This window comes from Narcine bancroftii, chromosome 1 (assembly GCF_036971445.1).
Source record: "Narcine bancroftii isolate sNarBan1 chromosome 1, sNarBan1.hap1, whole genome shotgun sequence".
Classification (NCBI taxonomy): Eukaryota; Metazoa; Chordata; class Chondrichthyes; order Torpediniformes; family Narcinidae; genus Narcine; species Narcine bancroftii.
In genome coordinates this window covers 321,153,365-321,177,854 of record NC_091469.1, presented here as the reverse complement: position 1 = coordinate 321,177,854, position 24,490 = coordinate 321,153,365, and the positions used below count along the sequence as shown (strand labels likewise).

Below are 24,490 nucleotides of genomic sequence, written 5' to 3'. Positions count from 1 at the left end.
CCAGTTGCGCCACTGCCCCAAGGGTGAAGGTCCATGTAAACTGGCTGCTGCCGAAACGAAGGTGGATGGTGTGGATACTAAAAGTTCGAATTGAGGAGCTGTTGGCTGCCGTCAGTGCTGGGCCCTGCTTGCTGTTGAGGATGTCTAGGCCTCTGGGGGGTAGGATGCTTATGTTGGCGCAGGTGTCGACCAGGAAATGCCTGCCTGACAAGGAGTCCCAAAGTTAGAGGAGGCTATCACGTGGGCCAACCACCACAGCCATCAACGGTTGGCCAAGGCATTTCCCAGAAATCCCTAGGGTAGGCATCATCAACAAGCATCCACACCCCATCGCTGATGATAGTAGCAGAGTTGTCCCGGAGTATTAACTTGCCTCTCCGCTGGTCTTGGCTTGGTAGTCGGCTGTTCTTGGGGCTTGCTGATCTGGTCTAAGACAGTGCTGGTATATCTCTTTGCTCTTCAGAGCATGTCCAGCCGGGCCACGACCCTCTGAGGGTCACTGAAGACCTTGTTCGTGAGCAAGAATCAGATTTCCTTGGGCAGTTGCTCCAGAAAGGTTTGGTCAAAGAGCAGGCAAGGCTTGTGGCCCTCAGTCAAAGTGAGTATCTCGCTCATTAGGGCGGATGGTGCCCTGTCCCGCATTCCATCCATGTGCAGCAATTGAATGGTGTGCTCGTGCTGGAAGAGCCCAAATATGCGAGTTAACAGCTCTTTAAGGGCCACATATTTGCCACATATTTGCCTTGCTCCAGAGGCTGCCGTAGGAATTTGACGACCCTTGCTGCTGTGTCTTGATCGAGTTCGCTCGCCATGTGAAGGCAGTGGTTGTTGTGGGCAGCGATGTGCCAAACCCAGAACTGAGCCTCAGCCTGCTTGAACCACACATGTGCTGCAACACTGTGATAGTACAGATCTATCACCAATGTACATAGTGTATATAGTTACTGTATCTAGACTGTGCTTACAGCGATTGGCTGAGAGCTAAGCCACACCTATTGTTTGGGCCTTAAAGGGTTGTGTCCCTAGCCAGGTCGGATCATTCCGGACTGGTCGGCCACCTGTGAAGAGCTCCGGTCTTTTGCTAATAAAAGCCTTGGTTTGGATCAACAAGTCTTTGGTTCTTTCGACGAGCTCTACAATTTTATTAGCAAAAAGAATTTTTTTTGAAAGGGATGGAGCGTTTAACTCGGCCAGAAAAACTTGATATCGACCCACAGTCAGCTACAGCCTTCAAAGCCTTTAAGTTCTGGCTGCTGAACTTTGAAAACTTCCTGAGATTCATTCAGATAGAGGAGGATAACCAGCGTCTAACAGCATTGCTGTCTATGGTGTCCTTGAGAGTCTACGAGAACATCCAGGATGAGACCACTTACACCGCAGCCATAAAGGTACTGAAGGAACTGTATGATCAACCGGTGAACAGAGTTCATGCCCGGCTCATGCTTGCGTCGAGGAAGCAACAGCCCGGCGAGTCCAGCAGGGCATATTTACAAGTATTAAAGGCATTGGGCAAGGACTGTAACTGTGTGGACAAAACTGCTGCCGAGATCACTAGCGACCTCATCCGGGATGCCTATGTGGCCGGGCTCCGATCGAACGAAGTGAGGCTGCGTTTGCTCGAACAAGGGGTAGAAAAACTAGAGGACGTGGCCCGGATTGCAATCACAATGGAGGATGCAGCCTTAAAGTCCACCGAGCTCTCTAGGGACTGGACCCCTCGTTCTGATGTGAGTAGAGTGCCCTTCTACCCTACCCCTGACGGCCTGTCGGCTGCTGCTACCCTGCCCCGTGCGAACCCGAAATGTTATTTCTGCGGGAGGGACAAGCACAGCAGATCCCAGTGACCAGCAAGAAAAGCCAGGTGCCAGAAGTGCCTTAAAAAGGGCCACTTTGCTGCAGTCTGTAGGTCTAAAATGGCCACCAGCAAACACAGTGCCTCGTGTGAAGCTCAACCGCCACTATCCCATTCAAACTCTTCTTCCCCAGACCTCTCGTCCAATGGGAGCAAGGGCTCCCCTGCACGGCAACGCCTGACGTCACGGAGACGCCGAACCCGGAAGGGGCAACCCACCGTCGCAACCATGGTGATGGCCTGCCTCTCGCCCCCGTGCGGAACACTTGACACTATCGCCGCTGCTGCCGCCGCCACAGCCACCCCCGGGGCCGACGCTACCGCCGCTGCTGCCGCCGCCACGGACATCCCCGGGGCCGACGCTACCGCCGCTGCTGCCGCCGCCACGGACACCCCCGGGGCCGACGCTACCGCCGCCGCAGCCACCCCCGCGGCCAACCAGGTGCTCACCCTAGCGTCCATCGCTGACGACCGCCAGGGCCCGACCGCCGATCGCGAGCAACTACAAACCCCACTACTTACCATTCACCCGCCACAACAGCACTTCCGGGAGGTTCTCCAACCTGCTCCTCGAGCGTTGACTACATCATCCCGTTGCGTGACGTCATCCCGTTGCGTGATGTCATCGCGCAAAACTCGCCTGTCAACTGCTTCAATAACATTAAACCAGCAATGCTCTCATCCCCTCACCAGAGCAATGGAACTGATTAAAGTGCATGGACACTACACCAATTGCTTATTTGACTCTGGGTCAACTGACAGTTTTATCCAGCCAGATCTGGCCCTCCGTTGGGGACTTGACATTATCCCCACTACCCAGAGGATCTCATTAGCGACGAGGTTGCACTCGACTGGGATAAAGGGGTATTGCATCGCCACGCTGGAAGTACAGGGCGTGACGGTCACCCACTTTAAATTATTCGTCCTTCCCCAATTGTGCGCCCCAGTGTTGCTGGGATTAGACTTCCAGTGTCAGTTCCAAACGGTGTCCCTACACTTTGGGGGACCCCACGCCCCCCTCTCAGTCTGCCATCGCCCCACTCCCGAAGCACCCGAGCAACCCGCCCCGTGCCCCGGGGCCAATCCTGCGGCCTTTCCACACTCCGGATTGCCCCGCCAGCACTCTTCGCAAACCTCACCCCTGGCTGGAAGCCTGTGGCCACCAAAAGTCGGCAATATAGTTACGAAAACAGGCAATTCATTAGGAGTGAGGTGCGTAGATTGCTGGATGAGGGCATCATCGAACCCAGTTCAAGCCCCTGGAGAGCCCAGGTGGTGGTTGTCAAGAATGGGGAAAAACTACGGATGGTGGTCGACTATAGCCAGACCATTAACCGCTTCACACTCCTGGATGCGTACCCCCTGCCACGCATCACGGATGTGGTGAACCAGATCGCCCAGTACCGCATTTTCTCCACTATTGACCTACGTTCGGCCTACCACCAGCTCCCGATCCGCTGCGAGGACCGACCATTCACGGCCTTTGAAGCGAATGGGCGGCTATATCAATTTCTCAGGGTACCATTCGGGGTCACAAATGGTGTCGCGGTCTTCCAGCGGGAAATGGACAGGATGGTGGACCAGAACGGGCTAACCGCTACCTTCCCGTATCTGGACAATATCACCATCTGCGGCCACGACATGCAGGACCATGACGCCAACCTAGACAAATTTCTTCAAACTGCCCGTCAGCTAAACCTGACTTACAATTTGGACAAGTGTGTTTTCCGGACCACACGACTCGCTATTCTAGGTTGTGTGGTGGAAAACGGGATAGTCATGCCAGATCCTGACCGCATGCGTCCCTTAATGGACTTACCCCCCCCACATACCCAGAAAGCTCTCAAACGCTGCCTGGGCCTTTTCTCGTATTATGCCCAATGGGTTCTAAACTACGCCGACAAGGCACGTCCTCTTATCAAGACCACCTCTTTTCCCCTCTCGACCGAAGCCACAGCGGCTTTCGATCGAATCAAATCTGACATCGCTGCTGCGACGCTGCACGCGATCGATGAGTCTGTCCCGTTTCAAGTCGAGAGCGATGCATCCGACTTCGCCCTGGCAGCCACCTTGAACCAGGCCGGTCGGCCTGTAGCCTTCTTCTCCAGAACCATCCAGGGTCCGGAGAGTAGACACTCCTCGATCGAGAAGGAGGCCCAGGCCATAGTTGAAGCGGTACGTCATTGGAGACATTACCTCGCTGGGAGGCGCTTTACACTGTTGACTGATCAACGCGCGGTCTCCTTCATGTTCAGCAACACCCAGCGTGGTAAGATAAAAAACGACAAAATCGCCAGATGGAGAATCGAACTCTCCACCTTTAACTATGACATCCTGTACCGGCCTGGTAAGCTCAACGACCCGCCTGACGCGCTCTCCAGGGGGACGTGCGCCAGCATACAGATGGACAGACTACGGAAACTCCATGAGGCGCTCTGTCATCCAGGGGTCACGAGGTTTGCTCACTTTGTCAAGGCGCGCAACTTACCCTACACAGTTGAGGAGATCCGCTCCATGACCCGAGCCTGTTCGGTGTGCGCCGAATGCAAGCCCCACTTCTTCCATCCGGATAACTCCCACGTCATCAAAGCCACCCACCCCTTCGAGCGTCTTAGCGTAGACTTTAAGGGACCCCTACCGTCGACCAACCGTAATACCTACATCCTTACGGCCATCGACGAATACTCCCGCTTCCCATTCGCTATGGCCTGCCCAGACACCACTGCCACCTCAGTGATACAGGCCCTTCACAGTATTTTCACCATCTTCGGGTACCCCAATTCCATCCACAGTGATAGGGGGTCCTCATTCATGAGTGCAGAGCTGCAACAGTACCTTCTGGAGTGTGGTATTGCTTCAAGCAGGACCACGAGCTATAACCCACGCGGTAATGGCCAGGTGGAGAGGGAGAATGCCACCATATGGAGAGCGGTTACACTGGCTCTCCGGTCTAAAGGTCTCCCCACCTCTCACTGGCAGGAGGTTCTCACTAGTGCCTTACACTCCATCCGCTCCTTCCTATGTACTGCAACAAATGCCACCCCCCACGAAAGGATGTTCCTTTTCCCGAGGAAATCCGAATCGGGAACCACTGTACCGGCATGGCTCACCGTCCCTGGCCCTGTCCTTTTGCGACGCCACGTCCGGCACTCAAAGAACGACCCCTTGGTCGACCGAGTGACTCTACTCCACGCGAACCCACATTACGCATACGTGGAGTTCCCAGACGGGCGGGAGGACACTGTTTCGGTGCGGGACCTAGCTCAGGACGCGGTAGACCCAGCAAACCCCCCAACTCCTTATGCTCCAGGCCCCGTGCCGCAACAGAAGGACCAACAGCACCCCAATGACTCGGGCCACCCTGCCGACAAAACGACTGGGGAATTGAGCGACGGAGCAGTCGCACCCGATGAGCCCGCTGGCGACACCACTCCAGCGACCCCAATCCCGGCACCACGGCGGTCACGCCGGATGGTCAGACCCCCTGACCGCTACAGTCCTTGACCTACCCCTTCCTTTTCATTCTCTCCCTCGTTTTTGTTTTTTTTTCCAGGGTCAATTCTCCAAGAAGGGGTGAATGTGATAGTACAGATCTATCACCAATGTACATAGTGTATATAGTTACTGTATCTAGACTGTGCTTACAGCGATTGGCTGAGAGCTAAGCCACACCTATTGTTTGGGCCTTAAAGGGTTGTGTCCCTAGCCAGGTCGGATCATTCCGGACTGGTCGGCCACCTGTGAAGAGCTCCGGTCTTTTGCTAATAAAAGCCTTGGTTTGGATCAACAAGTCTTTGGTTCTTTCGACGAGCTCTACAAACACTCACAACATTGGGAGCCTGAGTGAGACCAGGTGGATGGTTGCTGGCTGTGCCTGGTCCATCATTTTCGGGTCCAACTGTCAGGGTCACCAATGTAGCATTTATGCTATGCAGGGGTAGAGAAGAACAATGTGCATACCAAAACCTTGAAATGTGCACTGAATGTCACATTTTCATGGGCCTCAGGCGCTGACATCAGGGCCCTGTCATCGGAGCGCGGGCCTGGGATCGTCCGGCATTCCTGCCACAGTTCATTGTCTTCCCATCGTGTGGGAGGCCACCTGAGATGACGGCCGGTGTCACCCCCAAGTCCTTGTGGTCGCCACTTTCGTCGGCCGTTTTGTGGGCCAGTTGATGTCTTCGTGCGCGGACCACTACAATACCTCCATTGGCACTAAAGCTCGTAATTTTCACATTATAACCAAATCACAATGTGAAAACTTGCTCCATCTCAAGCAGCCACAAAACACAAAATTTACATGTTCATATTTATTAAAATTCCAAAGAAAATTGATAGAATCTTGTATATGTCCAACTGTGCAAATAATATGTACATATGATTGTTTTTTTTTCTTTGGCTTGGCTTCGCGGACGAAGATTTATGGAGGGGGTAAAAAAGTCCACGTCAGCTGCAGGCTCGTTTGTGGCTGACCAGTCCGATGCGGGACAGGCAGACACGATTGCAGCGGTTGCAAGGGAAAATTGGTTGGTTGGGGTTGGGTGTTGGGTTTTTCCTCCTTTGCCTTTTGTCAGTGAGGTGGGCTCTGCGGTCTTCTTCAAAGGAGGCTGCTGCCCGCCAAACTGTGAGGCGCCAAGATGCACGGTTTGAGGCGTTATCAGCCCACTGGCGGTGGTCAATGTGGCAGGCACCAAGAGATTTCTTTAGGCAGTCCTTGTACCTTTTCTTTGGTGCACCTCTGTCACGGTGGCCAGTGGAGAGCTCGCCATATAATACGATCTTGGGAAGGCGATGGTCCTCCATTCTGGAGACGTGACCCATCCAGCGCAGCTGGATCTTCAGCAGCGTGGACTCGATGCTGTCGACCTCTGCCATCTCGAGTACCTCGACGTTAGGGGTGTGAGCGCTCCAATGGATGTTGAGGATGGAGCGGAGACAACGCTGGTGGAAGCGTTCTAGGAGCCGTAGGTGGTGCCGGTAGAGGACCCATGATTCGGAGCCGAACAGGAGTGTGGGTATGACAACGGCTCTGTATACGCTTATCTTTGTGAGGTTTTTCAGTTGGTTGTTTTTCCAGACTCTTTTGTGTAGTCTTCCAAAGGCGCTATTTGCCTTTGCGAGTCTGTTGTCTATCTCATTGTCGATCCTTGCATCTGATGAAATGGTGCAGCCGAGATAGGTAAACTGGTTGACCGTTTTGAGTTTTGTGTGCCCGATGGAGATGTGGGGGGGCTGGTAGTCATGGTGGGGAGCTGGCTGATGGAGGACCTCAGTTTTCTTCAGGCTGACTTCCAGGCCAAACATTTTGGCAGTTTCCGCAAAGCAGGACGTCAAGCGCTGAAGAGCTGGCTCTTCACCCTGTACAAAAACAAAGGCGAGAAATCAGACTGCTCAAACTACAGGGGAATCACGTTGCTCTCCATTGCAGGCAAAATCTTCGCTAGGATTCTACTAAATAGAATAATACCTAGTGTCGCTGAGAATATTCTCCCAGAATCACAGTGCGGCTTTCGCGCAAACAGAGGAACCACTGACATGGTCTTTGCCCTCAGACAGCTCCAAGAAAAGTGCAGAGAACAAAACAAAGGACTCTACATCACCTTTGTTGACCTCACCAAAGCCTTCGACACCGTGAGCAGGAAAGGGCTTTGGCAAATACTAGAGCGCATCGGATGTCCCCCAAAGTTCCTCAACATGATTATCCAACTGCACGAAAACCAACAAGGTCGGGTCAGATACAGCAATGAGCTCTCTGAACCCTTCTCCATTAACAATGGCGTGAAGCAAGGCTGTGTTCTGGCACCAACCCTCTTTTCAATCTTCTTCAGCATGATGCTGAACCAAGCCATGAAAGACCCCAACAATGAAGACGCTGTTTACATCCGGTACCGCACGGATGGCAGTCTCTTCAATCTGAGGCGCCTGCAAGCTCACACCAAGACACAAGAGAAACTTGTCCGTGAACTACTCTTTGCAGATGATGCCGCTTTAGTTGCCCATTCACATATGATTGTATATCTAAAACAAAGCCCTAGCAATTTATCATTAAATCAGACCTTTCTCAGAGGAAAACAATTTCTTTCCAAATGCCTTTAACTCTTACATGGAACATCTCTTCTAGGTAGTCCACGATACTGAGATGAAAGGTTGCTGCAAATGGATTTACCGTGCATTGAGCTTAACAGAAACATCTATTCTCCTCTGATTATTCTGTGCATAACTTTGCTCAAACTTCTGCTGTCTTTATGAAATCGCGGTTCAGTCTTTCCATTGCTAAATAACTGCTTTTGTGGATGACTGTGATTGATTGTTATCTGGGGCGGCATGGTTGGCGTAACGCCATTTCAGCACCAGCACTTGGGACCGGGGTCCGAATCCCACTTCGTTTGTAAGCAGTTGGTCTGATCTCCCTTTTTCTGCGTGGGTTTCCCCCAGGGACTCCGGTTTCCTCCCACTGTTCAAAGCGTACTGGGGGTTGTAGGTTAATTGGGTGCTATGGACTTGTGGGCTGATAGGGCCTGTTACTGTGCTGTATGTCTAAAGTTTAAATTTAATCCTCAGTTATTTCGGATATTGGCAATGAGATGTTTATTGGTCTTTACTTGTGTAATACAGCCCCACGGAGTGAATGATGAATTTTCAAAGTTATTTCACAATGAACTAATGAGTTACCATGAAACATTAGTGGCCTATTGTATATGTACAATATGTAGCTACTTTGAGGTCAATGAAACTTAACATTGGGTACAGGTAGTCGCCGACTTACGACCGTAATAGGGACTAAAGGATTGGGTGTAAACTAGGGTTTGGTTGTAAGTCAGATTCGCTCCTCCGCGCATGCATCATTCAACAAATGAACCTTTAAAGGGGATCTCGGGCTGCCATCGGAGAATGGGTTCTTTGGGCTGCCACAGGGATTGGGGACTTCGGGCTGCTGACAGGAACGGGATCTTCGGGCTGCCGTAGGGAAATGGGGTCTTCACGCTGCCGACGGGGAACGGGGTCTTTGCGCTGCCACTGGGAATGGCAGGAATGAGCCAGAATCCAGAAGCAGGAAATCTCAGAATTCGGATAATGCTGGGAGATCCCTTTGTTGAGCACCTCGGCTCTGTCCGCCACAACAGCGTTGACCTCCAGTGGCCATCCATTTCAATTCCCCACCCCATTCCCTTGCTGACAGGTCTGTCCATGGTCTCATGCATTGCCAGACTGAGACCACCCACAGTTTGGAGGGACAACACCTCATCATTTGACTTGGCACCCTCCAACCGGATGCCATTAATATTGACTTCTCTGGCTTTCATTAAATGCCCCCCTCACTTTTTTCCCCGTTGATTTCCCCCATCTCTGTCTCTCTCCCTTTTCCCTATCTTGTTTGCAGACATAATAATTTCTCACCTCTCCCCTCATCATATCCAATGTACATCTTTTATTGGTCTGGATTCTCCCCCAACCCAATATTGTCCTGCTTTTGACTCATACTGGTTAATCCTTGACCAGCAGCATCTGCAGTACATCTTTGTCACCTATGACACCCACTGAGTCCCTCCAACATTAACTATAATCGCAGTGTGTCCAGACATTTGTGTTTCATAGTACTGACTGGCAAACTACTTTTCGAAAGGGATGTTACAACAGGTGCTATCAGGCCCTTAGGTGGATGCAAATAATCCCAAAGGCATATTTTTTTCCCCTGAAGAAAGGCGCATCATCTTGAGATTTATAAACCCTGTTTATTCCTCAGTCAACATTTCAGATAAGCCAGATTTCCTGGTTATTATAGCTTTGTAGTTGATGGAGACTTGCTGTAGGCAAACTGGGAATTATGTCTTCTCCTGCACAGCAGACAGTGATCTTCAAGAAGTGTCTAATTACCTGTATAGTGCTCCAGGGTATAAAGATCTTGTAAGGTGCCATATAAATATGAATTTTCAGTTTCTCTGCAGACATTTTTATGGAAATATTTATTTCAAGAGATTGTTGGCTGCTCAATGACAGGCAGCATGGTAACTTGAGGCAATAAATCCATTAATTCTTTTAAGAAGTAGATTTGAATTTTGGTAATATACCTGTCATCTAATCTTTGGGTCTGAGTGATAAGGAAGAGCTGTCTGAAATGTTCCCTCAATTCTTCTTGATCATTAGGTTTGTATTATAAAATTACTATATATCGCCAAAAAAAAATTATTTGGAAAAAAGTAACACTAAAGCAACTGTAAACTGAGGGCTTTAATCTAATCCAGGAGTTGGATATTGAGAAGAAATGTTTTCATTCGTGTAATGCAGCCCTACAGACTGAATTATATACTTTCAAGATGATTTCACAATTGAACAAATATTTTTTAAATGTATGAAATATTTTTTTTAAAATATCCAGCACCACTGCAAAACAAGATGTGTTCAAGACAGGAGAGTGTAAGGAAGAGAAAACAAGAGTAGGTCATTCAGCCCATCAAGCCTGCTATGCCGTTTGATAAGATCATGGCAGATCTGGCTGACGACTCAGCTCTACCTGCCTGACTTTTCCCCATTAACTTTCCAGAAGTCTATTTCCATGCATTGTAAATACATAGTTCCCCCTTATCTGCAGGGCATTTGTTCCAAGACCCCCAGCATATGCCTGAAACCGTGGTTAGTACCAAATTCTAATGTCCACGATATGTTTTGTGAAATTGGGTGTTAGGTGATGTGGATGTTGTGTGAACACCATGTTATATACTTAGCAAAGCTATATGGGATACTGTAGTGTACTCGTAAATTTTTATTTGTAAGTAGGGATCAGTGTGGGGACCGACACACAGGGCTGTCGGGAGAGAGTGGGGCAGTGGGATCAATGTGGGGACCGACATGGGGCTGTGGGGAGAGAGCAGTTTCAGACTGCAGTTGACCATGGGTAACTAAAACCACAGAAAGCAAAACTGTGGATAAGGGGGGGAACCGCTGTGTATTCAATGAAGCAGCCTCCCCTGCTTCCCAGGCAGAGAATTCCACAGATTCACCACTCAGAGAAAAACAGAGTTGCTCATCTCTATCCTGAACCTATTTCCTCATTATCCTGAGGCCAGGTCTTCAATGGAAACAACTTTCCAGACTCAATCTTTTCATATGAATGCCCTCTTTTACTTCTGAATTCAAGTGAGTATAATTTCAGGGGACTCAATCGCACCTCACAGGCTAGTCCTCGCATCTCTGGAATCAACCTGGTGAACCTCCTCTGCACCATCTCCAAAGCAAGTGGATCTTTTCTCAAATTAGGAAATGAGAACTGAAACTAGACAGGGCCTTAAAAATACACTGTACAGTGCTTCAGAAATCTTTATGTATAATTGAATATGTCGTTGTTGTAAAATGTCAGTAGGGTGACTGGAATGACATGACACCACAGAAATAAAATTAGTTGATTGGATCAATCAACGCATAACACATTCCCACCTGCTTACAATTGTTGCGATGGGACTGAATCACTGTGCAACAAAGTTTTCGCGCATGTTCAGTTTGTGCTGAATTGGGGTTGTGTAATGGAGGATTTAGACCAGCTTATGCAAGAAGGGATGCAGTTGCATCAGAAAACATAACCTAAATTCCACCATGAGGCCCAGAGATGCAGTTTTCTTTTGTTGGTCGCAGATTGTCAGGAGACCTTGAAGATAATTAAATCATTTATTCAAGGAGATAAGCTATGAGTAAACAACTTTTGGGTAATATAAGCCACTGCTGAAGTTTGAGACTCTCCGAGAGGTGGCAACATTTCTCAGCAAGAAGAAGAACTTCTAGATTCCAACCAATGTCCCGGTCGGGGGAGGTGGAGAAGCTGCTACCAGCGCCCAGACAACCTACTACAAGTGCGCAGTCGTTGCTTCGCTTTGGCAGTTGGGACCAATCCAGGCATTGATAAGTATAATTGGGAAGGATTTGCATATTGTAGTTTGAATTCAACTTTAGATTTAGTAATAAAGACTTGTATAAACTGAAGTGCTCTCGATGTGTGTGTGTGTGTTTTCTTTTGGTAGCTCAAACACTGTGACCAATCTAAAACGAACAAAGTGAGAGGTACAAGTTTACCCAGGACAATTGGCGCTGCGAGGTCTATTCACGGGCACGATCCAACTACTGATGGGCACGGGGCTTTGACCTGCTCCGTTTCCGACCTGGGCCCAATTCCTCCGGAGACACCATATCGACGCCCAACTTAGTGAGGACACCTGCTCAACACAGGCCGCAGCAGCCCAGAACTCCTGATCTCAAGCGGGCCTCATGGTGGAATTTAGATGTGTCTACTAATTCATATGCATCCCTGGGCCTCATAGTGTAAATTAGTCTTCCTATTCAGCTGCATCCCTGGGCCCCATGGTGGAATTTAGGTTATGTTTTCTGATGCAACTGCATCCCTTCTTGCATAAGCTGGTCCAAATCCTCCATTACATTCCACCCCTTGGTTGCAGCCTGTCACTTACGAGACCTAACAAGCATTTGAGTACAGAAAGAGTGAAAAAGAAACTAAAACTATAATAAGCACAAAAATAAGCAATAATGCGACCACCCAACGGAGAATATTGTGGTCCAATCCCCCAAATGTACCAGCTCACCATGAAAAAGGATTCAAATCAAGGCTCAAACTATCCTTGTGGGCCACAATACCCAGACGCTGAAGCTCACGAACAGATTTTGAAACATGCTGAACAATATCAGATATATTAGTGGATACATCGGGCCGTGTCCCCCACGGGGAACTCCCTCGGAATGTCCTCAACATTACAAATCCAATTGCTGGCATCAAAGCAGCTGTTAAGCCAGATCAGCAGGAGTGCAAGATGGAGGATCTGGAACAAAGAAGCCCGACACATGTCACTCACGATGCTGTAAGCGTTCAGTATTTAAACAAACTAAATCATCCTGTCCCTCAATAGCTACCCACCGAGAGTTACCCTGGGCAGGTGTCACTATTTCCCCTTTTACAGGAGGGCCACTACCTGGTGGTGCCACCCATACTTTTTGTCCGGCATTCTCTAGCTCGGGAATGAGGGGCAATGACTGTTTTTCCTCTGGAATAGGCTGTAGTTCAGAAGCGTGAAGAAGTCAGTGGAAAGGTGTACCTCCCTTTAAAGGGCAATGATTCAAATTGTTGACTGCCTGCTGCAGCACATGGCTCCACCCCTTCAGGGTCCCCAATGGTCTTAACAAACGAATTCGTTCCTTCAGTAAGCCGTTCATTCATTCAACTAACCCGGCAGCCTGCAGGTAAAAAGGAATATGGTGGACCCATAAGATACCGTTGTCAGTTGCCCAATTACAGATTTTCTTCCCGGAGAAGTGCAAGCCATTATCAGACTGAATCTCCTCTGGTACATCATAACTAGAAATTAAATGGTTTAGTCCTTGGATAGAGCTAGCTTGGTCAGCCGTCTTGGTGGGAAAAGCAAAAACCAGGCCCAAAAAGGTGTCAACCATTTCTAAGATGTAACGTTTACCCATACAGTCTGTCATAGGGCCTATGTAATCAATTTGCCAGACCGCAGCTGAGCAAGCTCCCCATCTTATTCGGCCATGCGGACCAGGAGGAATGGTGCAGGAATTCACAAGCTGGCATGCTGGGCATGTCCACACGACCATGCGGACATTGTCCTGATGGATGGGTAAGGCATGTGTACGGGCCCACATAGTTGATTCCTTCTCCCCCAAATGGCCACTCTGTTCGTGTGCCCATCGAGCTAGGGGGACGGTATTGGCGTGGCTGATAGTGGCAAGCTGATCTGCTACTGCGTTATGTTTTGCCATGTTCGTCATCGCATTGGTATGGGCATCAACGTGAGATATGGTTATCTCACGATGATGGGAAGCATCCCACAACAGCTGCCTCAACTGTTTGCCCCATACTGGGCGGTTATGTACCAGCCAGTCATTCTTTCGCCAATCAGGCATCCATACCACTAGTCCATTAGCCACAGCCCAGGAATCAGTAAACAGCCGAAGAGGGTGATCATGGGAGTCTAGTGGTAAAGTGACCGCCTTCAACTCAGCATACTGACTGGAGCCACCATCCCCCTCCTTCAATAAATGAGTTCCTGACCTGGGATAGTAAGCCACCGCCTTCCACTTCTGCTTTCCTTGCACCCACCGGCTGCTACCATCAGTAAACCAGGCGTCCTCTTGTTCTGCTTTCTGTACCATCTCTTCCATAGTCCCTTGGATCATCACATCATCAATATAATGGTGAATCGAGAGAGAAAGCAATACTGGCACCGTCACCAAATCACGGGCAATTAGGCTGTGGCAAATAGTGGGAGAGTGTAAATAGCCCTGAGGGAGGCAGGTGAAGGTATACTGATGTCCCTTACAGGTAAAGGCGAACTGATCCTGTGAGACCTCAGCTATAAGAATACTGAAGAAGGCATTAGCGAGATAAATGACAGCATACCATGTTCCCGAGTTTGCAGTAGCAATGTTTTCAATAAGGGTAACAATGTCCGCAACTGCCGAAGCAAGTAGTGGGGCATGTTTGTTCAAGAAACGATAATCAACTGTCATTCTCCAGGAGCCATCTGGCTTCTGGACTGGCCAAACAGGTCCATTAAAGGGTGACGTTGCGGGCCTCACTACCCCTTCCTCTTGCAAACCATCGATGGTGGCAGATATTGTGGAATGCTCACTGGTTTCGGGGGAGGAGGCACCATCACAGGATCCCACTTAGCCTGACCCACCACTAGTCTTTTTGTAATAGTCCGAATTCCAAATGCAAATTCCCCTTGGCTAGTATTAAGGGCCATACTGGCCAACATATTAATACCCAGGATACACTCGTCAGTGGCAGCCACCAGGGCATGTAACCATATAGGGGAAGGGCCATCACCCACCGTGGCACGGACTTTTATTTCCTTCGCCAGGGTGATCACTCTTCCCATCCCCTCTATTTGAAATGTCAGTCCAGTCCAGAGGTTGGGGTTACCCGGAATCACTGAGTGCTCCACATCGGTATCGACCAAGGCCAAATATTGGCAGTCATTACCCCCACCCCAATGAACTGTTAATGGTATGTAGGGCCGTGGGTCCCCGTGTATCCGCCATATCTCAATGGAGTAGACACGGGTGCCCTGCCTCATGCTTTAGTAGGGTTCGGGGGCTTCCAGGCCCACGTGCCACTATTATCCATAAGAGCCTTTTTAACCATTTGTTGTATCTCATCATGGATAACTGGAGCAAGAGAAGCTGTCTCAGTGGGAGCAGCAGTGGGAGCAGAAGGCACAGCTGGGCCAGGAGGACTCAACAGCTGGGGATGATGTTCCCCTGCCTTCCTCTTATAAAGGGCATAAAGGACCGCAGTAGGTTTCCCATCAATATCACTTTTAGGTTCGCCTAACTTTAACAACGTTAGAAAAAGGTCCTTCCTTGTCAGTCCGTTATTAGCAGCAGCCCCTCTCCTTTCATCCTGCTTGTCTGATTTAACCTGGGTTGTACGTGAGTGGATTTTACCTCCCAAATCTAATTCTTGAAGCCCAGATAAGGCGTGCATCGCCTCAGATACAGGGTGTGCAATTAGCGGACTAGTTACGGACAGAACCAGTCCCCATACAGTGGGTTGGGCGGAACAAACCAATCGGGTATGCATTCCGGCCGTGAATATCTCTTCATCAGGGCTCCCCCCATGTACCCACAGCCTCAAACGCCCTGCATACAAGGCAGAGGCCAGGGCCTGTTGATGAATTACTGCTATACCCTCCTCTGGGGTTCCCCAATTGTTCTGCAAATGTAAATCCCAATCTACTGGTGACGGGTATACTTGTAGCAGGGCATCCCCTAGAGTGGCAAGTAAGTAATCCACCTCTCTTCCTCTACCCCACAGCTCAGCAGTGACCCGGATATAAGTAGACAATGTCCCTAATCCAAACAATTCCTCAGGGGTTAAATATACATTACCCCCTCCTTGTTCCCAAACATGCAGGAGCCAGGCTGCCAGAGTTTCTCCCGCCTTTTGCCTAAATCGATCTCCAATGGCAGCCGGCTCTTTTATAGAGAAGTCACGCATCATTGACTGCTCTTGACCTCTGCTCCCACTTTGGCCCACAGGGCCCTCTACCCAGTGGATGGGATGAGGCCTAGGCCATCCTGTAGAGGGGGTGGGCCATTGTGCATAAGCAGGAGTTCAGGTACCTTCCCCTGGGTCCTCTAATAAGATCAAGGGATCATCTACCTCTTCAATCTCGTCAGTTTCTTTCCACCCCTCTCCCTCTCTGTCTGTTTGGAAAATCTGCTGCCTTACAGGGCGGACGTGAACAGCGGGTGGAGAGGGAAGTACGTCAGGCACATGCTGAGGAGTATCTGCATTATTACCATGGTCATCTTTCCAGATATTCCCGCCCCATTCATCAATTACATCAGGATCGTTGCCATTCCTTATCATGGCATGAATACAATGTGGATCGGGTTCTACCCCTTGCTTTTCCTTATCTGCAAAGAGCTGCTACCGGAGTTTAATATTATGGCAAATCGTTTGGTCATGCTTATCCTCCCATTCTTTGGCTTGGTCCTGACTGGTGCGAACAATCTCTCTCATCATGGAACAGCGTGGTCGCAGGGCTTCTAGCTCCTCCTCTAGTTGCTCTCTCTTGTGCTGAGATTCTACTTCTTGCTGAACTGATTCTGTTTCACACTGAACAGAACGACAAAAGGCTGTAGTCAGCAGCCAAAAACCATCCGTCAGCGACCCCTTTTTAACAGGAAATTTACTTTCTCGAAGGAGAGTGGCAACCCGCTCTCCCAGAGGCACACTTGATTGATCTAACTTCTCATCCCAACTAATGGGTGGTCCCAACAAAGACAGGGTATTGGCCAACATGTCAAACCCATCGTCTTTGGAAGTCCATCCCGGAATCAACAACTGCTCAGGGCTCATCTCTTTCTTTAGGTGAAACATCTCGAGACCAACCCTGCTCGCAGCGCCAATTGTCCTGTGTAAACTTGTACCCCTCTCTTTGTTCATTTTAGATTGGTCACAGTGTTTGAGCTACCGAAAGAAAACAGACACACACACCGAGAGCACTTCAGTTTATACAAGTCTTTATTACTAAATCTAAAGTTGAATTCAAACTATAGTACGCAAGCCCTTCCCAATTATAGTTATCAATGCCTGGACTGGTCCCAACTGCCAAAGCGAGGCAACGACTGCACACTTGTAGTAGGTTGTCTGGGCGCCGGTACCAGCTTCTCCATCTCCCCCGACTGGGATGTTGGTTGGAATCTAGAAGTTCTTCTTCTTGCTGAGAAATGTTGCCACCTCTCGGAGAGTATCAAACTTCAGCAGTGGGACCATGGCTTTTATTACCCAAAAGTTGTTTACTCATAGCTTATCTCCTTGAATAAATGATTTAATTATCTTCAAAGTCTCCTGACAGTCTGCGACCATCAAAATAAAACTGCATCTCTGGGCCTCATGGTGGAATTTAGGTTATGTTTTCTGATGCAACTGCATCCCTTCTTGCATAAGCTGGTCTAAATCCTCCATTACAGGTTGTCACCATGTTAGAGTCAATAGCAGAAATAGTGCTGAGTTGTAAGTTCTCCTCATGCAAGCATCCTAATCACTTAAGAGTGGGATATGTTGCAATATTTATGGGCACCCCATTGGCCTGCACTCTCCTTGTTACCACCAATGGAAGTTCCTCATGAATACTTTACACGTTGCACCAAAAATTGCACTCTGGAGAATTGCTTAAGTATCCATTCCTATTGACTGAGAAGTTGAAACACTGAATGCTTGAACATCAATTTGCTGACTTCTTCGTTCGTTCTCAGGAGGTTCCATTACAGTTAAGGCCAGCATTTATTACCCATCCCCGTGAGCTTATCAGTCGTATTGTGGAGTTAAGAATATCAAGCCTTCTCTATTATAAAAATGCTTTAAATTACTTTCCTGAAAAATATGCCATCTCATGCATTGTTTTTGAAGATTGATTTTTTTTCTTATTTTGTGCCATAATCAGATTTTAAAAGCTTGTTATTGTAAATGCAATGTATCACTTTCAATAACTATAATTATGGTGTGAGAAAATAAGAATGTGGGAAATGCAAAAACATTGTAACAGATTTTATTCATCTGAACGATTATTTCTGCACCTTGAGAAGTCTATCATCGGCTCTGTTGATCGGGAAATGTTCTTCTGTCCAGGATCCTTAATCTGGTAACAACAATAAACACCTTTATTTTCAACCCCAATCCTTCCAGTATGTTCATTACTGTGATTATTGTCTTGGCTGCATCATGGTCTGGTATGGGGGGCACCAATACCTCTGAGTGGAAAGCCCTCCAAAAAATAGTGGACACAGCCCAGGACATCACAAGCAAAACCCTCCCCACCGTCGAGAACATCTACAGGGAAACGCTGCCGTCAGAAAGCAGCAGCAAAATATCAAGGATCCACACCACCCAGCACATTTCCTGCTGCCATCAGGAAAGAGGTATATGTGCCCAAAGACTTGCATCCACTTGGTTCAGGAACAGCTGCTACCCCTCCATTGTCAGACTCATCAACGACAATCTACATCAGAGACTCATTTAAGGACTCTTGTGCATTTTATTGATTTTTTAATAATCTCTGTATTGCACAGTCAGTTTGTTTACATTCATTATCTGTTTACAGTTATTTTATTTTATGTTTACGCTTTGTACTGGTTTTTTGCACTGTCAAGTAGTGGAAATTCTGCCTCGCCCTCAGGAAAAAGAATCTCAGGGTTGTATGTCAGTCAGCCAGAGTTTGTCATTTCTAAAACTGTAAAAAAAGGAGATTGCATTTCTCCAGGACAAGGTGTTACTTAATAGCATAATACTATACATAAGACCAAACATAGGAGCAGACAAAATGGCACGTAGCAAGCAACTGCCACACAGCCATCACGAGCTGCTTCCGCCATCTTGTCCCAGACTCCCAATTACAATTTTATCCCTTACAAATTAACAAAAAAACGTTACATTGAACTTTAAGACAAACTACTTCAACAAAATGTACAAAGTAACAGGGAACGGAACATGTTTATAGACCAGTCTGTGAGCTCAGTAAGACAGGATGGCAATGTCTGTATCAGCAGAGAGTGACTCCTGGCTCAGCAGTTGCCAATCCCCTGTCCAGAGGCTGCGGTAGCCTTCCACTGCACCACCGTCCGAGGTTTCCGACCACTACCAGGTCACAGACAGTAGCGAGAGTCCTCCCGCCTATTATTCAAGGAAGCTCCCTCCGTCTACAGTTCCTCGGAGGCTTGGCCCCAGCACCGGCTGCTGCTATTCCCCACACTCTCAGCTGACGCGCCTGCCGTGGCCACCCATGCGGCTCGTGGCCCACTGCTGCAGACCCTCGGACTACCTCCTCGACTTTTCGCCGTTCTTCCAGCCCAACATGGCACCGCTGCCAGAGATGCAGAAGGCCCTCACAGCCACACCCCACCTTAAGGCTGCCGGCCGCAGCCCTGCTAATTCCAGCCTTGAGATACCGCTGACTCTAGCCTTCACCACTGATTCCGCTCACCGCACTGCCGTCCCCACCACAGAGGGTGAGATCCGTGACTATCATGCTGCAACGAACTTTCCACCACCAGCACCAGCCGCTCGAGCCAGACCTCAGCCACTTTCAAGAGGTCTGCTTCCTTCGAGATGTCTCCATCATTGCCTTTCCCATTCCCAGTCGTTCCAGAGTCCGTCCTCGATCCATTCCTATGTTCCTTCATGGCACCTAAGTAAGTAAAGGCAACACCCATGTCCGGATTTGCATCTAAAATCTGATAGGATGGGGGATGATAATTTAAATAATTTGATTTATAAATTTGATGACATGTGAGCCAATGTGCATTTCACTCTGCTTGCACACGAGAAGCTTAATCACAAAAACTTGGGTCGATGCTGATCTGAAGGTTAGCAAAGGTTTTCTCTCATGCAAATTCCTAGTGTTTACTGTAAAATAAAGAAAGGAACCAAAGAGCAGGCAAATATTTGTATAGCCCCTTTCACACTTGCATCCCATTAAATTGGCTGTTCGGTGTCTGGGGATGGGAATGGTGGGATTTGGCTTTTTGCCCTTGACTGGGACACTGAACGCTATCGCACTTGCAAGAAGCCATTCCTGGGTTAGGACCTGTTCTACCTTCTGCTGATGAAATTACCCATTTCACACTTGCCTGATTGCAATGCCGACGTCTGCAGACCCCGGGGAATTGTACTAGGGGTCAAGGCCATCAATCCGCCCCCCCCCCCACCCGGCCTGACACCTGCGTTGAGCCAATTTTGCTTTCACACCCGGCACTTTAAAGGCCAATTGGCGTTTGATCCCTGGGATAACTTGCAAGTGTGAAAGGGGCTTATTGTGACCTACTACAAATCCTCATTGTCCAAAGACATTGCATTGCAAATCCTGCTCTTTGAAGACAGCCACTGTTGTAATGTCAGTAAAGTAGTAATAATTTGCAAGAAGTAAAGTCCTGTTCAAGGATGTAATTGTTTACAAGGTACTAAATATTATAATTTTAGAGCAGGTGAATTAGAGAGTGAAATGAAAGACATGAGGACATTGAGCTGATATTACTGGAGATGATATCCCAGGCAAATTTAACATGGTTAAAAATGCATGAGATCACAGGCACTCCAATCACGCCCCATGAAATTCTGTTTCTTTCCTCAATCAATGACTTGTTTCAGATTTTTTTCTCTCCATTTCTGTTGTGTTCTGTTAGCTATTGTTCCTTCAGTGCATTCATGTCCCTCAAAGGCTCCGATTTCACACATACTGGATTGAACTGTTATTCAAAATCTCAGGGTGTTGTCAGCTCCAGAGCAAACAAAGGATTTTTTTTCACACTTCCATATGTATGTTGGTTTTACATCAACCTCTTGGCTTGGCTTGGCTTTGCAGATGAAGATTTATGGAGGGGTAAAGTCCATGTCAGCTGCAGGCTCGTTTGTGGCTGACAAGTCCGATGCGGGACAGACAGACACAGGTTGCAGCGGTTGCACGGGAAAATTGGTTGGTTGGGGTTGGGTGTTGAGTTTTTCCTCCTTTGTCTTTTGACAGTGAGGTGGGCTCTGCGGTCTTCTTCAAAGGAGGCGTCTGTCCGCTGAACTGTGAGGCGCCAAGATGCACGGTTTGAGGCGAGATGAGCCCACTGGCAGTGGTCAATGTGGCAGGCACCAAGATCTTTCTTTAGGCAGTCCTTGTACCTCTTCTTTGGTGCACCTCTGTCTCGGTGGCCAGTGGAGAGCTCGCCATATAACACGATCTTGGGAAGGCGATGGTCCTCCATTCTGGAGATGTGACCTACCCAGCGCAGTTTGATCTTCAGCAGCGTGGATTCGATGCTGTCGCCTCTGCCATCTCGAGTACTTCGATGTTGGAGATGAAGTCTTTTAAATGAATGTTGAGGATGGAGCGGAGACAACGCTGGTGGAAGTGTTCTAGGAACCGTAGGTGATGCCGGTAAAGGACCCATGATTCAGAGTCGAACAGGAGTGTGGGTATGACAATGGCTCTGTATACGCTAATCTTTGTGAGGTCATGTTATTTCCATTGAATGTTGACCTCCAGTGGTGATCTGCATATATGGATGGTTATGCTGGGAAACAAACACCTTGAACTTTACAGAAACCTAACTGCATCTGCATCTATTTCGTGCCCATGTGAATAATCCATCAAATCTGTACTCCAGTCATTTTCAAAGCACTTTTGATAAAACTACTCTGATTGAAAGTTGCATGATTAACCTGTGCTGTGCCAGAATAATTCAATTTTATGCTGCTTGCACATTTGATGGCGTTCTGTTTAGATGGTCAAAACTATTGGCTGGGCACATCAAAAAGTGGGAAGCATCACGATCCTGCTCTTTCCAGTTTGCAGTCCTCAAAGCCCGTCTGCGGATCTCACAGAGGAAATCCTTTGTGACTGGAGCCATTGCTCATCATGCGTCTCCAAGTGAAATAGCCTGGAAAAACCATGAAGATAAGCACCACGTGGGAGAGTGCGGTCTTCAAAGCGGTTAGACATTTGTATCGGAAGCCTTGACTTATGGACAGTCAACTCAGAATCCGAACTTGTGGTCAGGAATGTGCCACGAAATGTGTTGTTTTGCACCAGCATCACAGGAGCAAACATTGAGATTAAAAAAAACCCATCTTATTGAGAATAAATAAAAAAATAGTGTAAGAAAAAATCCAAGTAAGACAGGGTATCTGGATCATTGATCATTTAGGAATCTGATGGCAGCAGGGAAGAAGTTGCCCATGTGGTGCTAAGTGCTCACTTTAGGTTCCTGTACCTTTCTCCTGATGGTAGTCAAGTCAAGTCGCATTTATTTGTCGTTCATACCATAAACATTGCAGAGTAAGTGGAAAACAAAATAGTGTTTCTCTGGGCCATGGAGCTCATTATTTTCGAGGATAAATTACATCAGAAACTGTTTTTATAAATAACATATCGCTTATAAATATAATTTTACATCTGCTGACCATGTGTGCACCCAGAGTTCAGAAGCCTCACGACTTGGGGGTGGGGGGGTGGGAGGGGGAACTATTTTGCAATCTGGTTGTGAGGGCCCGAACGCTTTGGTACGTCTTCCCGGATAGCAGGAGGGAGAATAGATTGTGGGAGGGGTGTGTGGAGTCCTTCACAATGTTTATTGCCATTATAAATGTCCATCATGGCTAGGAGAGAGACCCCAATGATCCCCTCAGCTGTCTTTACTATCCGCTGCAGGGACTTGTATTCTGGTGATGCAGTGACATAGGATGCTCTCAATGTAGAATGTAGTGAGGAAAATGAAGTTTCCCAACTTCTGTAGGAAGTAAAAGTGTTGTTGGGCTGCCTTGGCAACGGATGTGGTGTTGGGGGACCAGGTGAGATTCTCTGCCAGGTACACACCAAGAAATTTGGTGTTCTTGACTACCTCAACAGAGGAGCCATCGATGGTCAGTGGAGAATGATCCCCACCCCCTCTCCCGGGGACTCTTGAAGTCGACTATCATCTCCTTCGTCTTGTTGACGTTCAGGTGTAGGTTGCTGTCTCGGCACCAGTCCATTAGTGATTGCACCTACTTTCTGTACACTGATTCATCATTCTTGCTGATACGCCCCACCACGGTCGTGATGTAAGCGAATTTGATGTGATTAGAACTGTATCTTGCTACAGCAGGGTAAACAGCAGCGAGCTGAGCACATAGCCCTGAGGCCCCCCCCCCACCATGTTCAGTGTGATGATGTTTCCAATCTGGACTGACTGAGGTCTTCCAGTCAGCAAGTTGAGGTTCCAGTTACAGAGTTTAGGCCCAACAGATTCAACTTCCTAATCGGGTGCTGTGGTATGATTGTGTTGAATGCTGAGCTGAAATCTATGAACAGCATTCAAACATTTATTTTCCAGGTGGGTGAGGGCTAAGTTGAGCATGATGGTAGGCCATCCTGGGTTGTGGGTGTGCTTGAGAATTGAAGATGCTTCCTTTAGACACCACCTCTTGTAGATGTCCTTGATGGAGTGAAGTCTGGTGCCTGTGATGTCACAGGCCGAGTTAACAACCCCCTGGAGTTTTTTCTTGTCCTGAGCATTGGCGCCTCCACACCAGAAAGTGATACAACTAGATAGAATGCTGGCCACCTACATATATTTTCGAGAATCTTCGGTGACGTACCAAATCTCATCAAAACTCCTCACAAAGTAGAGCCACTGGCGGGCCTTCTTCATGATTGCATCGACATGGAGGCACCAGGCCAAATCCTCGGAGAAGTTGACCCTCTCCACTGCTGAGCCCTCGATGAGGACTGGCTCGTGTTCTCCTGACTTCCTCTTGAAGTCCTCAATCATCCCTTTAGTTTTGCACCTGTTGAGTGCAAGGTTGTTGGTGTGTCACCACTCAATGAGCTGATTTATCTCCCTCATTGCCATTTGTGATTTTGCTGACAACTGTGGTGTTATCAGCAAATTTGTAGATAACATTGGAATTGTGCCTGACCACACAGTCATGGGTGTATAGTGAGTAGAGCAGTGGGGTATGCACGCATCCTTGAGGTGCACCTGTGTTGATCACCAGTGAGGAAGGAGATGTTGTTTCTGATTCGTACCGACCATGGTCTTCCAATTAGGAAGTCAAGGATCCAGTTGAAGAGAGGGGATGTAGAGGCCTAGGGTTTGGAGCTTCTTGATCAACACTGAGGGAATAATGGAGTTGAAGGCTGAGCTGTAGTTGATGTAGAGGAGCTGGATGAATGAGTTGCTCTTTTCAAGGTGATCCAGAGCTGAGTGGAGAGCTAGTGATATTGCATCTGCTGTGGAGCGATGGTGTGGCAAGTGGAAAAGGGATTTTATAAGATTGGAAGAGGTCTTCAAACAACATACCTAGAATCATGGAAGTCTATACTGGTGGTCAAAACCTAAAGCCAGATGCAGACATTAAAACTTTGTTTCCCCATAGTCGACAAGCATACATGGATGCTAGCTTTCAAGTTAAACAAGACAGTTACATTTAACGTCATGTTGCTGCTGTGTAAAACTTCAGTTAAGTAGCACAGAGTATTGTGCGCATTTCTGGTCATCCCATTACAGGAAGGATGTTGAGGCTTGGGAAAGCCTTCAGAAGAGATGTACCAGGGCATTGCCTTGTTTAGCGGGTATGAGCTATAA

The 24,490-nt window shown here is 48.2% G+C and overlaps 1 protein-coding gene and 1 long non-coding RNA gene across 16 annotated transcripts in view; one reads left to right on the top strand and one right to left on the bottom strand.

The window, feature by feature from the left end:
- The window catches only part of ctnnd2b (catenin (cadherin-associated protein), delta 2b), a 1,542,927-nt gene that overhangs the window by 490,384 nt on the left and 1,028,053 nt on the right, over window positions 1-24,490 (top strand). The gene's annotated exons all lie outside the window — the stretch shown is intronic.
- LOC138747704 (uncharacterized) overlaps window positions 1-24,490 on the bottom strand; it is a 106,666-nt gene that overhangs the window by 63,407 nt on the left and 18,769 nt on the right. For 2 of the 4 annotated variants that reach the window (XR_011347633.1, XR_011347637.1), the window contains one exon: window positions 17,916-18,021. The exons of the other annotated variants lie outside the window; for them this stretch is intronic. This is a non-coding gene — a long non-coding RNA (uncharacterized lncRNA). Of the gene's footprint in view, window positions 1-17,915; window positions 18,022-24,490 lie in introns of those variants that run through there. 4 annotated transcript variants of the gene reach the window in all.